The sequence below is a fragment of the Peromyscus leucopus genome, chromosome 9 (assembly GCF_004664715.2).
Source record: "Peromyscus leucopus breed LL Stock chromosome 9, UCI_PerLeu_2.1, whole genome shotgun sequence".
Classification (NCBI taxonomy): domain Eukaryota; kingdom Metazoa; phylum Chordata; class Mammalia; order Rodentia; family Cricetidae; genus Peromyscus; species Peromyscus leucopus.
In genome coordinates, this window is record NC_051070.1 from 12,393,171 (window position 1) to 12,404,052 (window position 10,882).

Below are 10,882 nucleotides of genomic sequence, written 5' to 3' on the forward strand. Positions count from 1 at the left end.
ACAGCAATAGTATGTATGTATCAAATGTGAATGAGCGTTACCAAGAAAAGTCAAAGGTTTTGGTGTCTGTGTAAAAAAGAAATTTAAGGAGTCACACTTACCCTCCTTACATTAAATATAACAGCCGTAACAACTTCAGTGAATAGTTTGAGGGATGGAAATATATAAAAACTATGATCCATATGTGTGTGACCTGTTTCCACAAAGTCATTTTTCAAATACCCTCATATTGAAAAGTATGAGTCTATACAGTAAAAGTGGTTTGAAAAATGAAGTGACATAAAGTTGTTAACAGCCCCTCAAAGGAATAACCATATGAGTTTCAAGATATAAACCATTTCTACAAGGAAAATATCCCAGATGAGGTCAATGAAAAGCAAAGAAATTCAAAGCATCAGAATTTTAAAAAGCGAGGAAATATTAAGGTAAACCACTATTAACAGTGTAAAATAGTAGTAAATCTAGAAATTTTGGAATTTGTAATATTACAACATAAAAAATACAGAATAAAGGGAAGAGACTAGCTAAGTCTTTGGACATTTGACTTTAGGAGAAGTGACCATGTTGCTTCTTTTTAATAGAAAATGTATGGATATTTCCTACAGAAAATAATAGAATGATTCTACTTAAAAAAAAAAAAAACTTAAAAAACTGTAGCATTCACTCTTGCTTTGTCAGCACATATAGTGAAATTGGAATGATACAGAGAAGATAAGCATGGTCCTTGTAAAGGATGACATGTATATTTGTGAAGCAGTCCATTTTTTCACATAGGAGGGAACATGGGAAGAAACTGGGAGGAGAAGGGGGAAATGAAACCATAATCAGGATGTATTATGTGAGAAAATTTTTTTTCAATAAAAGGAAAAAATTAAGCATTCAAAAACAATAGAGATTAAAATGTTTATGATGTTCTACAATTTATAAATTATAAAAGAAGGGGAATTTTAAATGCGAGTGGTTAAATATCTCAAATGAATATATCAAATAATACGAAACCACATTCAAATGCTGCCTAATCGCAAATTTCCTAACAGTCCCATAAGAGGACGTCAGTAAGTCAGAACCAGGAAACTGAGAGTCGTTGCACTTGAAGAGCCACAGTTACTGGAGTGCCAATGACAATACTCTTTCTATTCTTTGAAAATCTGATTTTTAATAATTTTGATTAAATATAGCTTTCTATGACGATAGAAAATGAGACGGCATTAATATTGAGAAAATGATGGTACGCATAATCATTTCAATTTCACATTTTTATGTGATAATCTTCAAATGACTGATCTGTAATATATAAAAATTAATTCCTTTAAAAACAATTATTTTAACATGCCAGCAACATTTTTATTTTTTTTGTGTCTTGCTACTTTTAAGATTATAATATATTTATATTATAGCATATTCTCCCTTATACCCCCATCCCTTGAATCTCTTTCAAATTTATGCCTGTAAAAAAATGAACTGCTGTCACTTTCATACATGTCTATGTATATAAATATATTCCTGAATTGAACTGCTCAGTCTGTGTAATGTTGCAGAATGTTTCTTTCGCGGGCTGACATTTGGGTCTGGATAACCCATTGTGCTCTTCCTTGAGGAAGACTATTTTTCCTGCTCTTAGCATTCCTTAGTTGCCTGCATTGTGTTCTGTAGGGCTGAGGGCTTGTGTGATTTTCCCTGTGACAAGCCTATTAATGTCATCTTTTTCAGCTCATTTTTAGGCGGTCAGATTGGTGAGACTCTCGGGGTGTAGCTTCTGACGTCATTAGGAGACAGAATCTCACAACAAACTCCCTGATCCTCTGCCTTTTACTATCTTTCTGTCCTCTCTCCCGCCATGTCTCCTGGTCCTTAGGAGAGTGTGTTGTAGGTCTATCCACTGGGACTGGGCTCCAGGACCCTGTGTTTTGATCCGTTGTGGTTTTCTGTAGTGTCCTCCTTCCGTTTCATAGAAAAGTTTCCTTGATGAGGGCTGATTCCTTCCTTTGGGGGAGGGGGGGTGGTGAATTGTCATAGTGTAAGGAAAATAGAAATGTTGATTAAGTGTGGATTTTCAATGAACAAAAAGAATTCGTCACCCAGTACTGATCTGAGGCAGACAGAAGAGGAGCAGCACTCAAATCCAGAGCTCACAGAAGAAAGAGCTGTCACATATTCCTCCACTTGACAGCTTGCCAAGACACTTTAGCAGCCTGCAAAAAAAAATGAATAGTTTATCGACCAAAGGCTTTATTGTTTCCTTTTCACTTCATTAAGGAACAAGGGAAAGAAGAAACTCAGGCGTATTTTGTCTGTAAGAATCTTATCTGAATACACATAAGCTCCAGTATTGGTGAGGAGTTACAGGTATAAAAGGGAATAAAAAGGTAGCGAAGAGGACGGCAACTGTACCTTAGATACAAACGGGAAAAACACACAGCAATGCAGAGGGAAAATTACATTTGATTCATGGCATTTAGTGTTGACCCAATGACAAGGTCGAGTGCTATGCACTGAGTGTAAAATTAATGTCAAGTCCAAATGGGCTTTTCGCGTCTGGACGGTGCTTACTAATGTGAAGCATTTTAAAACGAAGCCATCAGCAACACTTGGGAAAGACAATTCTAAAAGGAGAAGTAATTCATGTCATTTATTTCAAGAGGAAAAATAAACCATTTAGAGTGAGAGTTTCATTTCTGCATTTAATTTTCAAGAATAAGACTAAGATGCACACAAAAGTTGGATGAATATCAATAATTATTTCAGTTCACCTGGAACCAGAATAGTAATTCAATTGTGTTGAGACTAAATTAAACACTTTTCTGTTCATTTGTTTGTTTGTTTGTTTTGATAAAAACACCTTTTCTTTAATGTTCAAAACTTAACCAAAATAGCACATTATCTTAAAAAGAAACTGATAAACAGTGTAACTTATATTAATAATATTGATAGTAGATGAGAGGCAGGTCTCCAACCAGAACTGTACTGCCCATTTTCCAGATAAAACTCAGGATGTGTCATCAGCTTTTTATCTAGAAGCAGCAGAAATGATAGGAAACACTTGTGTATGGACACGAAGCGAACTCTTTGTACTTTCTCTGGCTTCTTTTGGTCAGGGTATTACTGAATTCAGAGGACTTAGAGACACCAAAACTGAAGAACTCTATAGTCCCTGAAATCACTCCTGGTGAGCATTTCCTCAAGCCGCTAGGAGAATTAAAGTTAGACAACTCAATTTTGTTTTAATTTTATTTGAGGAGACTAACTAATAGAGTTGTTTGTATAATCTGTGGTAAGTAGCTTTTAATAGTCAATATCCAAAATGGTTTTGAAGTGTATTACAATATGCCATTAATTGTGAAAACTTTAAGAAGTAGTAATCTCTGCTTTCATATTAACTAACCACAATTCATAGTTGTGCATCAAGAATATCCACCACAAATGCACATTCAATGAAACATAGAGTCAGATTTCATGTTGAATTCTTTTATAGCCAAACTGGAGAACGAATTCCTTGGTTTATATATGTAGAGCAACATCAATATCGGCAAAGAAATTTTGCTTCATCCAGTTACACAGAAAGAAAATAAATCCAGGATACAAAGTTAGAAATAAAGATCATGGTAAGAATAGAGAGCAATGAGCCCACAACTCACAGACTCGAGGTGCAGAGCTTCAAAAACAGCTTCTTTACAACCTCAGCCTCAGTCACATTTCAGAAGTTTCATTGTCTTCCCTGGTTTTTCCAGGAAGCAAAAGTTTTATTCTTGTGAACCTACTTTCTTTAAGGCCATGTTTATTGTGAGTACCCACCAGTGTTATTCATGACATGAAGCTTGAAGTATGAAAATATATAGGTGTTAATCAAGTTTATAATTTTATCTATGTTCTCTCCAAGATACTGTTTCTGAAAGTAGATCAATATATTTTATTATGAACCCCACACAAAGGAATTTTGAACTGAAGTTTAGAACACTAGATACATTTATTACTGAACTATTTTTAAATACAAGCAACATAATACTATGCATTAATTAATTCTTATATGTTATGGTATTAGACAATCATCATTAGGGTATTGAAATTAATATTTTCTAATAGTGGTGTATTGAACTAATATTTAACCAACAACCCATATGAATAATAGATGACATCCTATTATGTTATAAATAAAATAAAAATTTGCATAAAAGTATGCGTTAAATCCATAGTATAACTATATGAAAATGAATGTGACATAGTTATACTTTAAGACATGGCAGTAGTGGCTGTAGATAAAGAGGATGCACCAAGTATAAGAAGAACCTGGGACATTTTTTTACATTTTACAAATGAATGTAACCTAGTAACTTTTTTTTCTTCTGGAAAAGTTAATTGTCTTTGTCAGTGAAAAGGAGAAGTGCAATTAATTAACTTCCTATGAGGATTATAACTGCTCTTCTTTCTTCTGATCCTGATATGTTTTAAGACTCAGGAAACTTTTATGTGTGTGAAAGATGTACAAGATTTGTGTGGTGATGGAAAAAAAGTGTTTCACTCTTAATAAACTAAAAGAACTACATAGAGCAGAGAGAAGTTAATGAGTTTGTATATTGATGAATTAACAATTAAATTTAAAAAGTTTGAATGAACTGGCTCTTTAACAACATTCTTAAATCTATTGTTAATTTTTTCAGGTTTTTTTTTTTTTCAAGACAAGGTTTCTCTGTGTAGTTTTGGTGCCTGTCCTGGATCTCAGTCTGTAGACCAGGCTGGCCTGGAACTCACAGAAATCCACCTGACTCTGCCTCCTGTGTGCTGGGATTAAAGGCATGGGCCACTGTCAGTCGGCTTTTTTCAGTTTTTAAATGAAGTGATTTGATGACTCAGCTTCTCTAGCACGGTAAATAAAAACCAAAATGTTTATAAAGTATCTATTTTCTTCATAAATGAGAATGGGGTGCATATACATTATACAATGTCTAGTGTTGTTAGTAAGAGTTGTTTGTATAATCTGTGGTAAATAGCTTTTAATAGTCAATATCCAAAATGGTTTTGAAGTGTATTACAATATGCCATTAATTGTGAAAACTTTAAGAAGTAGTAATCTCTGCTTTCAGAAGATTCCTGATTAGGTGCTTATGCCTTGGAAAGGAATATAAGTTAATATAAAACATAGGTGGAGTTTATGAAGCAGAAATTATTAACTATGGAATTTATTAAGAAAAGTTATGTATACTTAGACTTTACAACAGGCAGGGTGAGGTGGAGAGAGGGGGAGACAGAATTCTCATCTGCTGTAAATAAAAAGGTCACCATGCAATTTGTGGGTAAATGGATAAAACTCAAAAGTACTATACTGAGTAAGGCAACCCAGACACAGAAAGACATATGTGCTTCTTGTTATTGTAGATCATGTTTCCCAATCCTTAGTTACCTGCAGCAATTGAAGAAACCAGAAAAAATGAAAGGGGACATGAAATTGCTAGGACATCTAGAGAGGGAAATAGTAGGACACAGGTACTATGAAAAGGGAAATGAGAAATATGGAGGTATTTAACTAGAAAGATTGAGGGAAGGAAGTACAGAGGGAGAGATAGGGATGGTGAATAACACTAAAGACTTTTGAAAAGGCCATAGTGCCTCAATCTTACACAGAGGACTACAAGCAACTAAAGAAAACAGAGAGTGAGAGAAACAGGGACGAACACAGCAATTGGTTATCCAACAACAAATGATAAGCCTGAAGATATACATATGACTTAAATTATACATGCTAAACACGTTATATTTAGAAATAGATATGTATATTAATGTAAATATACAATGTTACAACAATTAATAAAAACAGAGGACATAAATTTGAAAGAGAGAAAAAAGGGATATATGGGAAGGTTTGAAGTAGGGAGAGAAAATGTACATATATTTTATTCTTAAAAATAAAGGGAATAATTTTTAAAATATGCGTAATATTTAAATATATGTATATAATCATATAATCATATGTATATGTGTATATATTCATATATATATATATATATTTATAAGTGTATATTCCCAAAATATAATAGCCTATTGTTGTTGCCTTTGGCTGCTTTCCAGAACTTGAAGGTAAAACCCTATTCCTGATGACACCACACACTTTAGACAGAAATCTTATAGAAAAGGAGCTGGAATTGACCAAGAATCCTCCTCCATAAGGAATAGCTCTTACAGTATCCAAAGGCACTATGCAAGCTGCTGAAGGGAGAAAGGTATAGTGCAAATTCTAATTGATCTTAATAAAATCCTGGAGTCAGATATCAGGGTGAAAGCTGAAAGATCAGAGAAGCAGACCAGTCAACCATTAGAAAGACTTCTTATCTTTAGGAATCTTCCGACTGAAAGGGGTGAGTTCCTTTCTCCACCCGAACTTATCACTTCCTCTTTCTGCCCAGCTGTATCACTTCCTGTTTCCTCCTCCCAAGTGCTGGGATTAAAAGCATGTGCCTCCCTAGTACTAGGATCAAAGGCATGACATCCCCAGGGCTGGGATTAAAGGTGTGTGCCACCACTGACTGGCCTCTAGTGGCTTGCTCCACACTCTGATCTCTAGGCAAGCTTTATTTGTTGGAGCACAAACAAAATACCACCACAGAAAGGCAATGAATACTCTTATCTAGCTGTCAAACTACTGAACAAAACAGTGACCAGAATGACAAGATATCCTGATGGTTGGAAAGAGGTACTTGTATCTTGAGGACAATCAACAGCTGCCTAATAGAATTTAAGTCTCACCCAAAGGAAAATAATTAATGCCTCATATTGTAAACCTAGTAAAATGTTGAGAATGTCATACATGTTAAAGAGTCAGGATACAATCAAATGAGGTGGGGACAGGGAGGTGAATATTTAGCAGGTGATTGGGAATGGAACTCAAGATGACGCAGAAGGGCCAAGGTGGATGAGGTGCAGTTCATATGAGGAACTCCATTCCAGTCTGAACAACCATGTGGTCTATTTTTTGTGAAGAGAGAGTAAATGTGGTTTTAAGAAAAATTGCACAGCAAGAATGTGAAGGGTCGGGAAAATTCTTCCTCTCCATGGCCCGTAAGATCAGGAGAAAAGGAATGCTGAAAACTAGGACAGATAAAATCCGGGAAGTCTGATGAATTTATTTAGGAAGTAAAATATAAGTCATCATGTTAACATGCACACTTGCTTTTGATGTCGATCACTTAGTAGAAATTGCTAATTCATAACTTTAATGACAATAATATCATTAGATATTTTGTCTAAAATCACAAAATTTTGGATCCAAGATTTGAGTTTTTCAACATTTAATCATGGGTTAGGACAAAATTAACTTATAATGCTGTACAAAACAGCTCCATGAAAGTAGCTTAAAGTCACAAAGGTTGTTTCTTTGTTTATGGTTTTACTGTTAACTTATGTGATTTCCATATTGGGAGTCTAATCTTCAGTATCACTTTTCTCAAAATGAAACAGTTGGGCCAAGAAAAATGGTTCAGCAAGTCAGTGTTGGTTGCTCTAGAAGCCGGAAGACCTAGTTCAACCTCCAGAATTCATAGCAACTTCTAGATATGGTGGTGCAAATTTGTAACCCCAGCACTGCTTTGGCAAAGATGAAAACAGGTGGTGGATTTAACTCGACAATTAGGGGTGAGGCATCAAAAAGGAGGTTCTGAAAATGTCCTTGCCAAGGGCCAGCAATGCCAGGAAAATGTACTGTTTCAGAGTTTACTGTTATCTCCTAAATGAGCACCTTTGCCTAGTGGTTGTATGTATCGTTCACAACTGATACCGAGAGGAGACGCTGAGTCACCTGGACCGACAACCCATCCCCCCATACTTCACCTGAAGTTGTGACCATTGATCTCGATCCCGCCCCCCACCCCTTTGTCAAAACCCATGAAGTATTAGAAATGGTATCTCTACAGTAAAGGGACACCCAAAAGAACAGCATTACCCAGTATCTTTTGAAACTTTAGGCATGTACCATAAAGGAAGCAAATCAGCTCTGCTCACATTTCACTAGAAATAATCCTAAGAAGAAATGTAATTCCAAATGGATAAGAAAGTGCAAACATTCAGAGTAACTAAAGAAGCAAAGAAGCTAGCACATTTGTTAAAATGAACTCGAGCTTGTATTAGTCTCTTGTAAAATAGAAGGCATGGAAACTTCTTATTGTGTAAATGTCAAAGCTCTGAGGTAAACATTAATTTTTCTGTGAAGCTTACTGGTTAGAAAAATTAATTTACTTTCCCAATTTCTTATATCAGTTAAACATCAAAGATGAATTTGAAATTCAAACTGCTTCTTAGCATTTGGTTGAAAATAAAGTTAAAAATGGAGTAAGATTCCTTGTATATTTAACTGAATGTAAATTTTGTTATAAATTTGATTCCAGCTCTCTTGAAAATAAATCGCACATTTATGTGCTTCCATAATTAGTTCCAATCAGTATGTTATAAATATGCAAAGGTCTCACCCATCTATCACTTAACCTCACTAGTATTAAGCTCTTCAGGTAAAATGACAAACAAACTTTAAGCTGGGGTTGCCCCTGTAAGAATTTCTTTTTCCTAAGGTAGAATAACAGACACAGACAACTCTTACAATATTTCTAGAATCTTAAAGTATTATTTTTCCTTCTCCTCAAAATAGTAACCATTGTTCTCTAAAGTCAAAGAAGACTAAGAGAGGCAATATTAGCTAGCACGAAAGGAAATGAATTTCCGTTGTTATGGAGGCTTGGAAGATAGGGATAAGCTCTTGCTACTAATCACAAAAGAGATTTACCAAATGATAGTGAGAGAATAATGGAAAAGGAAAGATGGCTTATTAAATATCTACCTAAAAATTGTTAGAGCTTACAATAACGTGTTGTCTTTGTCTTCTGGTACAGTTCTTCTATTAAAGTGATTGTTTTGAATGTTTGCAATTACAAAAAAAAAATCAAGAAACTGAAATGTATCCAAAGACAATGATCATATAATTTTATGGTGGTCCTTAAAGAAAAGTTTAAAATTATGATTGACTATGCCTCTTCAGGTTACTTCACATTGGGAAGTTTACCCACAAGAATTAACCTCGGAACTAGAGCTGGAAATTTTCCCCTCACTGTGAGATGGGAGATTATTATGTACTTACCATCAACTCAGTCACTTGGGTGGAAAGGAAATGAAGATTATTTCAAATTCATATTCTTTGTAAGCATGACACAGAGTCCAAAACACAATGTTCAGCATGATCATAGTCATAGAACAAATTGTGTGGTGATATTTTATTTGTATGTTAATAAATAATGTTTGCCTGGAGATCAGAGGTCATTGTCAGCCATAAACAGAATTCAGAGAGTTGTAGCATATGCTCTTAATCCGATCACATGGCAGGCAGAGTCTCTGTGTGTTCAAGGACACAGCCAAGCTTGGTGACACACACCTTTAATCCCAGTACCAACCATAGAGAACTGGAGGTCTGTATAGACAGGCAGTGATGAGGAAGTGATGTGGTTGGGCTTATAGCCAATGAGAAGGCAGAACAGGAAGGCAATAAATGCACAGGTTAGACAGGAAGAAGCTCTCTCAGGAAGCTACAGTGAGGTGGTAAGCTAAGGTTAGTTGGTGGCTATTGCTCTGATCTCTATGGCTTGCACCTCTGATTTGGCTTTGTGTTTTTTATTTAATAAGACTGTTTAGAAATTTGTCTACAAAACTGTCAGACTATCGAGACAAACAATTCCCTACCATTTTCAACCCTGTGTCCCTCAACATGTGCAAATAACCCACAACAAAGAGCAGAAAATAGTTATGCCAGCAAAGTAAGCAAGAATATGTTTGCTCTAGCAAGTTTATTTTTAATTCTGGAAGTTATTTTTGTTCAATGCCTGAGAATTTGCTCTCAAAATCAGTATAAAGTTACTGGAAGTTTGTGTGGGAGCATATGACATTGGCAGATCCTACAAATATTAAAATGTTAAAAGATTTGCATTATCAGGGGGATCAAGATCTGTCCCTGGTACATGGGCAGGCTTTTGAGAGCCCGGTGACTGTGGTGAGACGCCTTGCACAGCCTTGGTGTAATGGGGAGGGGTTTGGACCTGCCTAGGCTCAGTGTGCTGGGCTCTGCTGACTCCCCATGGATGACCTTGATTTGGGGGGTGTGGGGATGTGGGGTGGCTAGGGAGGGAGGGATGGAGAGTGGGAGGAGGGAGGAGGGAGGAGGTGGGATCTGTGGGTGGTATGTGGAGTGAGTAGAAAATATCTTAATAAAGAAAAATGAAAAAAAAAGATTTGCATTATCAAGAAACTTTCTTTCTTGATGTAGTCTTAATTCAGAGGCCATTGCATGGTCAGTGAATACCTTAGCACTTGCTTTTGAAAACTCTTATAATCTATATTTCCATATACACAGATGCATTTTTAGGTTACCCTACTCATTCATTCATTCATTCATTCATTCATCTTACATATTGCATGCTGAAAGCTGGAGAAATAGTCATTTGTGGGAAAGAGTATATGAACTGGTTATTCCTTGCCAAATGGTCAGCCCTGAAAATGAACATACAAGTAACATTATATGCACTATGTGGGTTATAATTTTATATGTATAACAAATATACATATGTATATAACTACAATGATTTTTCAAAGAGGCAATGAATTTGAAAGAGGACAAGGGGAGGAGGATGCATAGTTCTTGACAGGAGGAATGCAAAGAACAAAGGGAAAAATTATATTAAAATCTCTAAAAAACAAAACAAGTGTGTGGAATAAATTATGGAACATAATTTTAAGTTTTCATTCCCAGACTACCAAAAGAGAAAATATTAATGTCTCAGAAAGCACCCTCAAAATATGTTTTGAAAAGCTTACAGATAAGGGATGATTGTCCATTTTATGATGTTTTAAATGAACGTTC

The 10,882-nt window shown here is 35.5% G+C and overlaps 1 non-coding gene across 1 annotated transcript; it reads left to right on the top strand.

The window, feature by feature from the left end:
- Positions 1-666: 666 nt before the first annotated feature.
- LOC114694140 lies at positions 667-768 on the top strand. Its single transcript, XR_003734669.1, has one exon. It is a non-coding gene; the product is annotated as a U6 spliceosomal RNA (small nuclear RNA).
- Positions 769-10,882: the final 10,114 nt, after the last annotated feature.